This window comes from Saccopteryx leptura, chromosome 3 (genome assembly GCF_036850995.1).
Source record: "Saccopteryx leptura isolate mSacLep1 chromosome 3, mSacLep1_pri_phased_curated, whole genome shotgun sequence".
NCBI lineage: Eukaryota > Metazoa > Chordata > Mammalia > Chiroptera > Emballonuridae > Saccopteryx > Saccopteryx leptura.
Window position 1 is genome coordinate 218,943,235 of NC_089505.1, and position 16,347 is coordinate 218,959,581.

Here is a 16,347-nt window from a genome sequence, read left to right on the forward strand (position 1 = left end):
AGTAACCTTGTCTGAGAATCGTTTCTATCAATAGGAGACTAAGATACCTAGTGGTAGCATCAGGCCAGCTTCTGAATGTCGAGAGCTGCTCTGTTTTGTTCTCTCTTTCTTACCTTTTGGCCAAGGGCAGACAAAATCAAGCCATAGGATGTTAATTATGATATTTAGATTTTCACCATTGCCAAGTGTAAAGCCAGTAGCCACGGCCACCATCACAGCCACCCAGCCCATGCAGGTTCACATTAAATTTGGACAGACAGTAATGAAACAATGGAGCCAGGAACTGGTGGGCCATCACCTTTAATCCTAGCTTACACCCGGCGGACAAGTAATAACACACACTGGGTTCCAAAACCCACAAAGCTATTGACTTATCCGAGTTTCCTAGCATCAAAGGTTTCTAGCTCACCAGCCTTATTCACCTCTGTTTCCCATCTCCTTCTCTCTGCTCAAACTCTGCACAAACTGGCTTCTCCATCAGCACTCCGCCATCTTGGCTGCTTCTCCTCTCCTCCACCTGGCCTCTCTCTGCTCTCCTTTAGCATGGGCTTCTCTTAGAACATAATCACTCTTCCCTCAGAAAAATGTGATCTCTCTTCCTTTTAAAACCTTTTGGTGCGAAAGCCCCCAACACATATTAACATAATAACGCCCATCCCAAGCAATCACCTGGGCAACGGACTTCGCATGGGCAGCGCCATCTTTAACAAGGTGAGCATAATATATTTTATCTGCCCAACACCAAGATTTTGTTGATTAAGAGAGAAGTATCTTTGTAGTCTGTGGTTGATCTAGTGTTAATCTTTTCTTCTTCTGTTGTAGGGTAAGTTGAATTTCTGTGACAATGACTTTGCAGAAGCATGATGGACAGGATATATCAGTCAACTGCCACACAGGCAATTATCAGAAGCAAAGTGACTCTTACTTGCTAACAGGGCTTGAAGCCAAGGATGTAGACTATGAAAACCAAGCAATAAATAAAAGTGTGTCCCATAATCTACCTGAGTGTGTTTAACAGAGACAGATGGCTTTTCCTTTTAGCTAAGTCAAAGAATGTTCTGTTTACTCTGGAGTATTTATAAAGGTGCAACAGAGAGTATTTGCTATGGAACCAACTCCCCCTTGGCTGGCTAAGAGGAAATTAAGAGATACTATGATTGTTTATGACAATGCAAGCTATTCAGCCTAGACTAGCTTTTTGGGTTTCCAGAGTGGAAGTTGTGTCATATGTGATTTCTGCCAAAGTCAGAGACAAGTTTCAAACCACTGTTCCAATTGCATTATTCCCATTGTGGGAATCCCCCTGGAAGTTCTCCTAAATAATTCATGCTGCTTTGAAGGCTTGAGTATCCTTCTCAAGGGATACCCTTACCCAGTGTGTAAGGCCAGGGGCCGCCACTGCCATTGTGGCCATTCACATGCAAGTTCTCATTGAATTCAGGCAGATGGTAAAGAAACGACAGAGTTGGAGGATGGTGGGCCATTCTGTTTATTGGTGTCTCACCAGGACAGGCACGCCACAAGAAAAGCCATGGGAAAAACAGAAAACCTGCTTTTCCCATGGAGGGCAAGGGATCAGGGAGGAGAGAAAAAGAAATCCTCCCGCACCTCCCAGTGGTGGGGGTAGAATCTCCCTTCCAATAAACATGGCCCTTCCCAAGCAGGAAGGTAGTTAGTCCTTTCACCTGGGAAGCAGTCATTTTTAACAATAAAAGTGAGCAAACTCGGAAAATACAGATTTTACAAACTTATTTGCCCAACACAGTGGAAGGATATGCTTTGAATATCTGGATCTCTCTACCAATTGCTCTGAATACACAGAATCAGTGAGTGTGTGGTAGAGCTATAAGTCTGATGTCCACATAAGAAATAGTGTCCTAGTGCAATACATATTGAATTAGGAGTGTAATATCACTTATTATAATAGGAATGAGTCCCCCAAGATGGACAAATTACTTGAGTGAAATTAAATAGTTCCTGCAAAGGAGGCTGAAGTTATCTCTGAAGAGAACAAACTATCATGACCAGGATAGACCTAATATTTATACTTATTTCTTATTGACTAGGCTTTTGCAGTCAGGATTTTAATGATCTCAGCATAAATATATCATTGTTGGAAGGTCAAAGCCCAATTTTTGCAAGATTAGAGGTTAGGAGTAATGATGTGAGGGAAACTCAAGAGCCAGAAGGGATTTGTTAAAGGGATGTTTTCTTTTAAAGGATGTAAAGGAAGAGCTGTTAAGTTTTTATCAACAGGGTCAGTTAAGGAGTCAAAGGTCCAGCAATCCACTGAATTCAGAGTAGCAGCTATGGTCTGGAAAAACAGAAGAGAGTGTTGTTTTCTTTAAGAGGTAGAAGGAGATCATTGAGGGTCAGAAATAAAAGGATGAAGATAAAAGGAATTCTATTAGTGCATTGTTTTAGAAGGTGTTAAAGTGATAATATGTAACATTGTGTAGTAGAGAGAAGGGAAATTAGAAAATTGTTGAGGAATCTGAAAATTCATCTTGTTCCATTATCTTGAGTGGAAGCTGTCCACTCTGAGGTCCATTATTTGTTCCATCACCTTTGGCAGACATTGTCTGTCTTTGAAGATAGCAACTTTTAGAGGATTGCCAAGAATCCTTAGATTAAGATCTAAGTTGGAATAAATGTCCAGTAGTCAGGAAGATGTGACATATATTTTTTGATCTGGGAAACCTAAAACCAAGGGCCAATACCTTGGAGGTTTTTTTTGTTTTTGTAACTTTTAATTGCAGATGCCTTTATCTTTTTTTAATTGATTAATAATATTATTAGAGAGAGAGAGGGAGGGAGGGTGAAAGGGAGAGAGGGAAAGATAGAAAAAAAATCTATTTATTGTTCTAACTATCCATACACTTGTTGGTTGACTCTTGTATGTGCCCTTATTGGGAATTGAACCTACAACCTTGACACTCTAACTAATTGAGCTACCTGGGCAGGGAAATTGCAGATATCTTTAATAATAATTTTCCCTTCAATAAATTGCAACAAAGTTGAGAACATACAGGGTAGGGCAAAAGCAGGTTTACCGTTGTTAGTAGTAAAGTAATACAATAATTAATAATGATACAAGAATAAACTTTCGTATACTCACAACTGTAAATTTATTTGCCCACCCTGGTTTCAAGACTTCATCTTAATTTGATTGTATCTGCAAAGGAGCTTTTCTTTTTTTTAATTTTTAGGTCACATTCACAGGTAGGTGGGTTTGGACTTGAAGATATCTTTTTAGAAGACACAATTCAACTTACCAGAAGTAGAATTTAAGACTGGGATGAAGAGGGGCAGCAAGATGGCAATGGAGTAGGTGGATGTACCAACTTCCACCTCCCAGAACCAAAGTGGATTACAACTTAATTTTAAGAACCATCATCGGCCCTGGCCGGTTGGCTCAGTGGTAGAGCATCGGCCTAGCGTGCGGAAGTCCCGGGTTTGGTTCCCGGCCAGGGCACACAGGAGAGGCACCCATCTGCTTCTCCACCCCTCCCCCTCTTCTTCCTCTCTGTCTCTCTCTTCCCCTCCCGCAGCCGAGGCTCCATTGGAGCAAAAGATGGCCCGGGCGCTGGGGATGGCTCCTTGGCCTCTGCCCCAGGCGCTAGAGTGGCTCTGGTCACGACAGAGCGACGCCCCAGATGGGCAGAGCATCGCCCCCTGGTGGGCATGCCAGGTGGATCCTGGTTGGGCACGTGCGGGAGTCTGTCTGACTGCCTCCCTGCTTCCAGCTTCAGAAAAATACAAAAAAAAAAAAAAAAAAAGAACTATCATCTGGAAAAACCAATTTTGGACTAAAATAAGGGCACTTTTAACCAAGGAACACCAAAGAAGCCACACTGAGACTGGTAGAAAAAGCAGAAACACAGAGAGGGCTGCCCAGCTCCCGGAAGCCTGAAGAGACTAATGTGGTGGGAAGTGAGTTTAGCAGAGAGGGGAGGGTCCAGGGCCCCAGGAACAAAGCTCCAGACTGCAGGCCCAGAGCCTAGAAGAGGTGTATGGACAGTATTTAGCTGTGAAACAAGTCAGGATACTGTTTGTGAGAAAGAGACAGATTTCTCAGACCCAGGATTCTTCTTAAAGGGACCATGCAGAACACCTCTCTCACAACCACTCACCCGGTGCTCCAGGGGACAGGAGAGAGGAAAGGATCTAAGTAGCAGGAAGAGAGAGTAATCTAGGAGACACAGGCAGAAACACTTTGAGGGACAGCCACCCTAACCCCAGGGCTGAGTCACTCCCCAAATTTGAAGTGAATATTTCCCCTGGAAACAGCAATACCAGCAAAGGGAAGCAGGACACCAGCCAAACAAACTCTCCCACAGAACTCAGAGCAGAGTCACTTAGAAGGAGGGAGCCATCAGGAATAGAGTATTGAGTGCTGAGGTCTGAGCAGCAGCACCCCCACCCACACTGCTGAGGGTTTGTGGAGGGTGGGCGGTGGTGGCCGGAGATGGAAGCGTAGTTCTGTCAGCGGGGGTAGAAGCTGGGCCAGCCATGACTGAGGCCCGGTATGAGCTCAGTCTCACCCAGCAGGAAAAGGGGTGCAGGAAAGTGGTCCGGTGGGCTGCCGGCCTGCCGGCAATCCCACCCACAGGAGAAAGGCGAAAGCCTGGGAACTGCAGAGACTTGCAGCTGAGTGCAGGCCAGCAGCCCTGCCTGACCTGCAGAGCTGGGGCTTCCGGCCAGAAGTGCAAGCACAATTCTGCTCGCAAGTACGGGGCAAAATCCCGGGAACAGGTGGAGACCCACGGCTGAGAGCGGGCACACAGCCCCACCTGGCCTGCAGAACTGGGGCTTGTGGTCCGATGGGCAAGTGCAACCCTGTCCACAGGAGCAGGGCGACAGCCAGGAATAGGCGGAGATCCACGGCTGAGCAAAGGTGCTCATCCCTGCCTGCGGTGTGGAGGCTTGCGGCCCCACTATGGGGGTGGGAGAAAGCCAAGGCTTGTAGATACAGGAAGGTGAACGCAGCCCCTCCTGTGGAGGAGAGGCCGGTGTCGGCAACACCCTTACCCAAACGCCCAACGCAGCAGCAGAGGGGGAGGCAGGCCTGCAGACAGACCACACCTAGGGAACACAGAGGCCACACCTACTGGACTCCAGTGGCCACACCCTTTTTATACACAGACAAAATGGGAAGGCAGAGAAATGCAACCCAATTGAATCAAGAGAAATCCCAAAAAGAGGACTTGAATGAGTCAGATATAACCAAATTACCAAATGCAGAGTTTAAAATAATAATTTTTTGGATGCTCACAGATCTTAGAACAACAATAGATAGTCATAACAAACAACTAAATAAAGAGATAGCAAGGACAGTGGTACTTTGAAATATGAACAGACCAACATACAAATTTTTTTTAAGATATGAGCTGTGATTGGTTCATATTTTTGTTCGAGATCAGAGCGAAATTCCAAGATACAAGTCGTGATTCAGGAAGCTGCCACAAGTTGGCCCATTGGTGCATGGGTCCAGTATCAGCAGTTTGATATACAGGTTGACTGACTTATGAACTCGGTTACAGAATGAATTAAATTCGTATCTCAAGGTACCACTGTATAAAAAAGGACACTGAAATAATAAAAAAAATCAGTCAGAAATGACAAATACAATATCAGAAATGAAGACCACAATAGAAGGAATTAAAAGCAGGATGGATGAATATGAGGATCAATCAGCAAATTATAGGACAAGATAAATGAAGGCACGGAAGCAAAGCAGCAAAAAGAAAAGAGACTCAAAAAGTCTAAGGAAACTCTAAGAGAGCCTGTGACAACATGAAGAGAAATAACATTCACATCATAGGGGTTCCTGAAGAAGAAGAAGAGAAAGAATAAGGGATAGTGACTTTGTTCAATTAAATCATAGCTGAAAACTTACCTAAACTGATGCAGGAAAAAGTCACACAAGTTCAAGAAGCACAGAGAATTCCATTAAAGAGAAACCCCAAAAAAATCTACACCAAGACACATCATAAATAAAATACCAAAGCTAAGTGATGAAGAGAAAATATTAAAAGTTGCTAGAGAACAAAATGCTATCACCTACAAAAGAGCCCCCATAAGGATGATATCTAACTTTTCAACAGAAACACTTGAGGCCAGAAGAAAATAGCAAGAAATATTCAAAGTAATGCAGAACAAGAGCCTACAACCAAGACTACTTTATCCAGCAAGGCTATCATTTAAAATTGAAGTAGAAATAAAAAGCTTCCCAGACAAAAAACAACTCAATGAATTCATTACAACCAAACTAATGCTGCAAAAAATGTTAAGGGGTCTGCTGTAAACAGATCAAAGGGGGAAAAGAATATAGCAAAAAAGGAATACAGCGTTAAAGAATAAAGTGGCAATAAACAACTACATATCAATAATAACCTTAAATGTAAATAGATTAAATAATCCAATCAAAAGACATAGGGTAGCTGTGTGGTCAAAAAAACAGGACCCATACCTATGCTGTCTATAAGAGACACACCTTAAAACAAAAGATGCACAGAGAATGAAGGTAAAAGGATGAAAAAATATATTTCATGCAAATGGAAATGAAAAAAAGCTGGGGTAGCAATACTTATACCAGACAAAATGGACTTTAAAACAAAGGCTATAGTAAGAGATAAAGAAGGTCACTAAATAATGATAAAGGAAGCTATCCAACAGGAAGAGATAGCCATTATAAATATCTACGCACCTAATATAGGAGCACCTAATTATATAAAGCAGACTTTGAAGGATATAAAGGCGAGATCAACAGCAATACTATATAATAGTAGGGTATTTCAATACCCCACTAACATCACTAGATAGATCCTCAAGAAAATAATTAACAAAGAAACAGCAGACTTAAAGGACACACTAGATCAACTCGATTTAATAGATATCTTCAGAACCTTTCATCCAAAAGCAACAGAATATACATTCTTTTCAAGTACTCATGGTACATTCTCTAGGATAAGCCACATGTTAAGGTACAAGAATGGTCTCAACAAATTTAAGAAGATTGTAATTAGGCCCTGGCCGGTTGGCTCAGCGGTGGAGCGTCGGCCTGGCGTGTGGGGGACCCGGGTGCAATTCCCAGCTGGGGCACATGGGGGAGGCACCCATTTGCTTCTCCACCCCCTCCCCCTCCTTCCTCTCTGTCTCTCTCTTCCCCTCCCGCAGCCGGGGCTCCATTGGAGCAAAGATGGCCCGGGCACTGGGGATGGCTCCTTGGCCTCTGCTCCGGGCACTGGAGTGGCTCTGGTTGCGGCAGAGTGATGCCCCGGAGGGGCAGAGTGTCGCCCCCTGGTGGGCGGAGTGTAGCCCCTGTTGGGCATGCCAGGTGGATCCTGGTCGGGCGCATGCAGGAGTCTGTCTGTCTCTCCCCGTTTCCAGCTTCAGAAAAAGAAAAAAATAAAATAAATAATAAAAAAAGAAGATTGCAATCATATCTAGCATTTTTCTCTGATCACAAAGGCAGGAAAATAGAAATCAACAACAACAGAAAAACTGAAAAATACTCAAACACTTGGAAACTAAATAGCATGTTATTAAATAACGAATGGGTTAACAATGAGATCAAAGGAGAAATAAGAAAATTACTAGAAAGGAATGATAATGACCATATAACAAATCAAAATTTATGGGACACAGCAAAAGCAGTACTGAGAGGGAAGTTCATAGCATTACAGGCATACCGTAAGAAGATAGAAAAAGCTCAAATAAGCAACTTAACCCTGCATCTAAAAGAATTAGAAAACAAACAGCAAGTAAAGCACAGAGGTAGTAGAAGGATGGAAATAATAAAGATCAGAGCAGAAATAAATGACATAGAGACTAAAGAAACAATACAGAGGATCATTGAAACAAGGACTTGGTTTTTTGAAAAGGTAAACAAGATTGATGAACCTTTAATCAGACTCATCAAGAAAAAAAGAGAGAGAACTCAAATAAATAAAATTAGAAATGACAGTGGAGAAATAACAACTGACACAACAGAAATACAAAGGATTGTAAGAAAATACTATGAAGAACTGTATGCCAAAAAATTAGACAACCTACATGAAATGGGCAAATTCCTTCAAACATATAATATTTAAAAAATCAATCTGTAAGTTACAATCAGAAAGCCTAAACAGACTGATTACAACAAATGAGATCAAAACAGTTATCAAAAAAACTCTCAACAAACAAAAGCCTGGGGCCCAATGGCTTCACAAGTAAATTCTACCAAATATTCAAAGAAGAACTAACTCCTATCCTTCTCAAGCTATTTCAAAAAATTCAAGAGGAAGGAAGACTTCCAAGCTCCTTTTATGAGGTGAGCATAATTCTGATTCCAAAACCAGGCAAAGACAACACAAAAAAAGAAAATTATAGGCCAATATCCCTGATGAATCTAGGTGCTAAAATCTTTAACAAAATATTAGCCAACCGGGTCCAGCAATATATGAAAAAAATCAAACACCATGATCAAGTGGGATTTATTCTGGGGAGGCAAGGCTTGTACAATATTCAAAAATCAATCAATGTGATTCATCACTTAAACAAAAGGAAGGACATAAACCACATGATAATTTCAATAGATGCAGAAAAAGCATTTGATAAAATCCAGCACCCATTCATGATCCAAACTCTCAGCAAAGTGGGAATACAGGGAACATACCTCAACATGATAAAGTCCATCTATGACAAACCCACAGCCAACATCAATCTCAATGGGCAACAATTAAAAGCAATCCCCTTAGAATCAGGAACAAGGCAGGGTTCCTCCTTTCACCACTCTTATTCAACATAGTCCTGGATATCCTAGACACAGCAATCAGTCAAGAAGAAGAAATTAAAGGCATCCAAATTGGAAAAGAAGGAGTAAAAGTATTATTAATTGCAGATGATATGATATTGTATATAGAAAACCCTAAAGTCTCAGTCAAAAAACTACTGGATCTAATAAATGAATTCAGCAAAGTGGCAGGATATAAAATTAATACTCAGAAATCAGAGGCATTTTTATACACCAACAATAAACTGTCAGAAAGAGAAATTAAGAAAACAATCTCCTTCACTACTACAACCAAAAAAATAAAGTACCTGGTAGTAAATTAAACAAGGAGGTTAAAGACTTGTACTCGGAAAATTATAAAACATTGATAAAAGAAATCAAGGAAGATACAAACAAGTGGAAGCATATACCGTGCTCATGGTTAGGAAGAATAAACATCATTAAAATGTCTATATTACCCAAAGCAATCTATAAATTCAATGCAATACCAATTAAAAACAATGGCATACTTCAAAGATATAGAACACATATTCCAAAAATATGGAACACATATTCCAAAACACATATTAATTTATTTGGAACACATATTCTAAAAATAGAACATGAATAGCCTCAGAAATCTTGAAAAGGAAGAATAAAGTGGGAGGTATCACATTTCCTGATATGAAGTTATACTACAAGGCCATTGTACTCAAAACAACTTGGTACTGGCATAAGAACAGGCATATAGATCAATGAAACAGAACAGAGAACCCAGAAATAAACCCACACTTTTATGGACAACTGATATTTGACAAAGGAGGTAAGAGCATACAATTGAGTAAAGACAGCCTCTTCAACAAATGGTGTTGGGAAAATTGGACATTTACCTCCAAAAAAATGAAACTAGACCACCAACTTACACCATTCACAAAAATAAACTCAAAATGGATAAAAGACTTAAATGTAAACTGTGAAACCATAAGCATCTTAGTAGAAAACATAGGCAGTAAGCTCTCTGACATCTCTCACAGCAATATATTTGCCAATTTATCTCTATGGGCAAGTGAAATAAAAGACAGGATAAACAAATGTGACTATTTCTAACTAAAAAGCTTATGCACAGCTAAAGACAATAAGAACAGAATAAAAAGACAAACCACACAATGGGAGAACATATTCAACAATACGTCTGATAAGGGTTAATAACCAAAATTTATAAAGAACTTTTAAAACTTAACACCAGGAAGATAAACAGTCCAATCAAAAAATGGGAAAAACGCCCTGGCCGGTTGGCTCAGTGGTAGAGCGTCGGCCTGGCGTGCAGAAGTCCCGGGTTCAATTCCCGGCCAGGGCACACAGGAGAAGTGCCCATCTGCTTCTCCACCCCTCCCTCTCTCCTTCCTCTCTGTCTCTCTCTTCCCCTCCCGCAGCCAAGGCTCCATTGGAGCAAAGATGGCCCGAGCGCTGGGGATGGCTCCTTGGCCACTGCCCCAGACACTGGAGTGGCTCTGGTCGCAACAGAGTGACGCCCTGGAGGGGCAGAGCATTGCCCCCTGGTGGGCAAAGCGTTGCCCCCTGGTGGGCGTGCCGGGTGGATCCCGGTCGGGCGCATGCGGGAGTCTGTCGGACTGTCTCTCCCCGTTTCCAGCTTCAGAAAAATACAAAAAAAAAAAAAAAAAAGGGAAAAAGAAATGAATAGACACTTCTCCAAAGAGGACATACAGATGGCCAATAGGCATATGAAAAAATGCTCAACATCACTAATCATTAGAGAAATGCAAATTAAAACCACAATGAGATATCACCTCACACCAGTCAGAATGGTGCTCATCAACAAAACAACACAGAGTAAGTGCTGGCAAGGATGTGGAGAAAAGGGAACCCTCCTGCACTGCTGGTGGGAATTTATACTGGTGCAGCCACTGTGAAAAACAGTATGGAGATTCCTCAAGAAATTAAAAATCAAACTGCCCTTTGACACAGCTATCCCACTTTTAGAAATATATGCCAAGAACACCATAGCACTGTTTCAAAAGGAGAAATGCACCCCCGTGTTTATGGCAGCATTGTTCACAATAACGAAGATCTGAAAACAGCCCAAGTGTTCATCAGTGGACGAGTGGATTAAAAAGCAGTGGTACAATTCAAGAAGCAAACAGAACTCCGAGTTTTCTTAACCCCAACAAACCTACTGCAAGGCACATCATAATGAAATTGGCACAAACCAATGACAAAGAAAAATTCTCAAGGCAGCCAGGGAAAAGAAGAATACAACATATAAAGGAAGGCCCATTAGATTATCATCAGATTTCTCAACAGAAACTCTACAAGCTAGAAGAGAGTGGACCCCAATATTTAAAGTCCTGAAAGAGAGGAACTTTCAGCCACGAATACTATACCCATCAAAGCTATCCTTCAAATATGAAGGAGAAATAAAAACATTCACAGATACAGAGAAGATGAGGGAATTTATCATCAGAAAACCCCCACTCAGGAATTACTAAAGGGGGTTCTCCAATCAGATACAAAGAACAAAAAAAAACAGAGCCACAAGTAAAAGCTCCACCAAGAACACAATAAAACCAAATTTAAACTGTGACAACAACAACAAAAAAAGGGGGAGAGAGGACGGAGATTAACAGTAGCAAAGGACGATGGAGTGCAAAAGTACTCACAAGATAGTGCACTACAATGAACAGGGTTGGAACCCTTTTTATTACTTAATGGTAACCACCATAGAAAAAACCACCACAGAAACACATGATTTAAAATAGATAGCAACAGAGGAAAGATGTATGGAATATAACCAAACAAAAACAAAGATAGAAAAACAAAAGAGAAGAATCAAAAAAGACACAAAACTAACAGAAAGCAATGTATAAAATGGCAATAGGGAACTCACAAGTGTCAATAATTACACTAAATGTAAATGGATTAAACTCACCAATAAAAAGGCACAGAGTAGCAGAATGGATTAAAAAAGAAAATCCAACTATATGCTGCCTACAAGAAACTCATCTAAGCAAGAAGGTTAGAAACACATTCAAAGTGAAAGGCTGGAAAACAATACTCCAAGCAAATAACATCCATAAAAAAGCAGGCGTAGCAATACTCATATCTTATAATGCTGACTACAAGACAGCAAAATTACTCAGAGACAAAAATGGTCATTTCATAATGATTAAGGGAACGCTGAATCAAGAAGACATAACAATTCTTAATATATATGCACCAAACCAAGGAGCACCAAAATATATAAGACAGCTACTTATTGACCTTAAAACAAAAACTGACAAAAATACAATCATACTTGGAGACCTCAATACACCACTGACAGCTCTAGATCGGTCATCCAAACAGAGAATCAATAAAGATATATTGGCCTTACTGTGGACAAGCCTAAGGTATTTCTTTCAAGAAGCAGGTAAACTGATCTCATTTGCACAAGGGCCACATAACTATGTCTTGCCTGAATAGTCAGGTTTTTTATTCTTCCCTCAAAGATCTCTGTTGTGGGTATAGTCCTATTTTCTGCTGCTTTGTTTAATATACAGTGTTTCCTTTATCCCTCCTACCTCAATGCCCCACTCATATTTCAGGCTGGGACCTACTCCTAATTTAGAGCTCCCTTTCCCCCTTTTGCCAACTTCTATTATGAATCTACCTTTGCCACCCAGCTTAGTGTATCCCAAGGTTCTCTTTACCAAGCCACAGTCGCAGAGCTCAGGGAAAAGCAACCTGGTCTCATCTCTCCAGGCAGAGAACAGAAGCTCCATCTCCTCACATGCTGCAGATGGCTTTTCCAGTCTACCTGAATCAGTACCAGCTAGAAGCAGCAGTCATTGGGACTTGGACATGAGCTGCAAAGTATAGAATTGTGACAACAATTCCAGTGCCATGCGGACTTTTCCTGGAGATGGACTTGTCCTGGACTCCTGCTCCTAGTGACAGCTCCTAACAGACTGAACTGGGTTTGGGTTGCATTTTTCAGGGATTTGGCATGGTGTTGGGGCCAGCTTGGACTTGGTGAACATGTTAAGGACACTACTCTTTTATGGATTCTTGCTGTATTGTCCAAGAGTTTGCTTAAAGGCTTTAATCACTGTAAAAAAAAAAATAGAAGACTGGATAAAGAAGATGGGGCACATATACACCATGGTATACTATTCAGCCATAAGAAATGATGACATTGGATCACTTACAACAAAATGGTGGGATCTTGATAACATTATTCGGAGTGAAATAAGTAAATCAGAAAAAAATAAGAACTGCAGGATTCCATACATTGGTGGGACATAAAAACGAGACTAAGAGACATGGACAAGAGAGTGGTGGTTACGGGGGACGGGGGGAAGGAAGAAGGGAGAGAGGAAGGGGGGAGGGGAGAGGCACAAAGACAACTAGATAGAAGGTGACGGAGGACAATCTGACTTTGAGTGATGGGAATGCAACAGAATTGAATGACAAGATAACCTGGACATGTTTTCTTTGAATATATGTACCCTGATTTATTGATATCACCCTATTAAAATTAATAAAAATAAAAAAAAAAGATATATTGGCCTTAAACAAAACACTAGAGCACCTAGATATGATAGACATTTACAGGACGTTTCATCCCAAAGTGACAGAGTATACGTTTTTCTCCAGTGTACATAGATCATTCTCAAGAATTGACCGTATGTTGGACCACAAAAACAACATCAGCAAATTCAGAAAAATCGAAGTTGTACCAAGCATATTTTCTAATCATAAAGCCTCGAGACTTGAATTCAACTGCAAAAAAAGAGGAAAAAACCTCCCAAAAATGTGGAAACTAAACAACATACTTTTAAAAAATGAATGGGTCAAAGAAGAAATAAGCACAGAGATCAAAAGATATATACAGACAAATGAAAATGACAATACGACATATCAGAATCTATGGGATGCAGCAAAAGCAGTGATAAGAGGGAAGTTCATATCACTTCAGGCCTTTATGAACAAACAAGAGAGAGCCCAAGTGAACCACTTAACTTCACACCTTAAGGAACTGTAAAAAGAAGAACAAAGACAACCCAAAACCAGCCGAAGAAAGGAGATAATAAAAATCAGAGCAAAAATAAATGAAATAGAGAACAGAAAAACTATAGAAAAAATTAATAGAACAAGGAGCTGGTTCTTTGAAAAGATCAACCAAATCGACAAACCCTTGGCAAGACTTACCAAGGAAAAAAGAGAAAGAACTCATATAAACAAAATCCAAACTGAAGCATTTTTGCTAACTTCATTTTCAGTTTTTTTTACACTAGCAGTTAACCATTCTGCGAGTGCCAAATATAATCTATGTGTAATGATTTCCCTCCTTCTTGCTATTTGCTTTTTATGAATCAGGTGCTTGTCTCTGATAGTTAATGACAGCCTCTTTGAATCCCTCCAAGGCTTTCCTTTTCTGTGTGATTACAGGAGCAATTATCTTGGTTATTAATGCCTTTTTTTGACATAGTGGTCAGCGAAAGCATTGCCATGGCATTCAAAGTCTTTGCATTTTGAATGACCTTCCACTTTTATTATAGCTATTTCATTACATAAAAGCAAAGCATTAAAATTTCTTTAATTTGCCAACCAGTTTTTATTTATTTATTTTTAATTTATTAATTATTTTTTTTTGTGTGTGACAGATACAGAAAGACAGAGGGCAAATAGGGACAGACAGAAAGGGAGATAGATGATTCTCTGTTGTGACACCTTAGTTGTTCATTGATTGTTTTCTCATATGTGCCTTGACCTGGGACTACAGCAAAGCGAATGACCCCTTGCTCGAGCCAGTGACCTTGAACTTCAAGCCAGCAAACTTTGGGCTCAAGCTGATGACCTCAGGGTTTCGAACCTGGGTCCTCTGCATCCCAGTCTGATACTCTATTCACTGCGCCACTGCCTGGTCAGGCTAATTTGCCAACCAGTTTTTTGTTTTGTTTTGTTTTTACAGAGACAGAGAGTGAGTCAGAGAGAGGGCTAGACAGGGACAGACAGACAGTAACGGAGAGAGATGAGAAGCATCAATCATTAGTTTTTCATTGCGCATTGCAACACCTTAGTTGTTCATTGATTGCTTTCTCATATCTGCCTTGACAGCGGACCTTCAGCAGATCGAGTAGCCCCTAGTTGGAGCCAGCGACCTTGGGTCCAAGCTGGTGGGCTTTTGCTCAAACCAGATGAGCCCGCACTTAAGCTGGCGACCTCGGGGTCTCGAACCTGGGTCCTCTGCATCCCAGTCCGATGCTCTTTCCACTGTGCCACCGCCTGGTCAGGCCCAACCAGTTTTTATAGGGGACTTATCAATGTAAGAAAACCTCTTCGTTTCTGAAGCATTCCAAAGACATGACTACTTCCAAAAACACATCCACTATCCGTATAAATATTTGCTCTTTTCTTCTTTTCCAATTAGTAGACCCTGGTGCAGGCAATGAATTCAGTCATCTTAGCTGATTTGACTTTTGGGACTAGTTCATACACCATAGGTGAATTCAAATTTGGGATCACTTGACCTGATTTTCGTATTGCTTTGTATGGCTTGGCTTTTAATTGGAAGAGGACCCCCAGCTCCAGGGGAGCCAGGAGACAAAGTGCAGACTTGACGCTCAGAATGCATCAGTTCAGCCTCATTTAGGAGCTTCCTGGGCAGTTCCTCCATCAGAATCTTGTGAGAAGGGTAGGAGAAGAGAAACTGTTGTAGCACTCAAAGGGATTTTAATCTCTTAACTGATGGATCTATTAGCAGGTGGCTAATGCAAATCAGAAAAGAGTGAGTAAATGGAATAGTCTGAAAGCAAGGAATAAGTCTGGGGCAGGACATGCTCAAGGCATCAAGCCTGTCTGATGGGCCTCCATGGTTGTGACTGGGCACTGATGGGAGCCTTCACCTCACACTCAGAGGCACCACCAGGCAGTCACTTCCAGGAGTGCAGTAGGCAAGAAGAGACATCTGAGAAAGGTCAGAGTTTGAACAAGGACCATCTGGGATAAGCAGTAATCATCAGAGAAGGGGTAATGTACTTTGTCTGGGATTTAAAAAAAATCTCAGTAACTGATGTAAGTGCCATGGGTCTCACTTTATTGAAATATATAGTTTTTATGAGAGGCCAGCATTTATTATTATGGCTGAGTTAATAGACTTCTAGAAGTAAAAATTGAATATGGAGAACAACATTTACTACTCGTGCATCATTAGAAAAATCTCTAACAGCTTTCTTCTCCTTTCTCTACTTCCTTCTCCTTTCCCCTACTCCCCCCTTCCCCCCCCCCCAGATTCTCACTCATTTCTCAGCATCTACTGTGTGCTAGACATTGTGCTAGGTGGTGTGGATAAAGAGATATGAGTTCCACCAGGCCTCACAATCTAGCTCACAGCCTGTTGCCATCAAAACTCACACACTGGTGATTACCGGGTAGTGCAGGAAGGGGCAGGATGGAGTTCTGAGCAAGGTGCTGCAGAAGTCCAAAGGTGGGCCCTCCACCCAGATAGTGGGAGGGAGAGAAGTAAAGGAAGGTTGAATTTGGGGGAGGGGCTGGATGATGCCTGTGTGTCCTGAAAGCTAAGAAGGAAT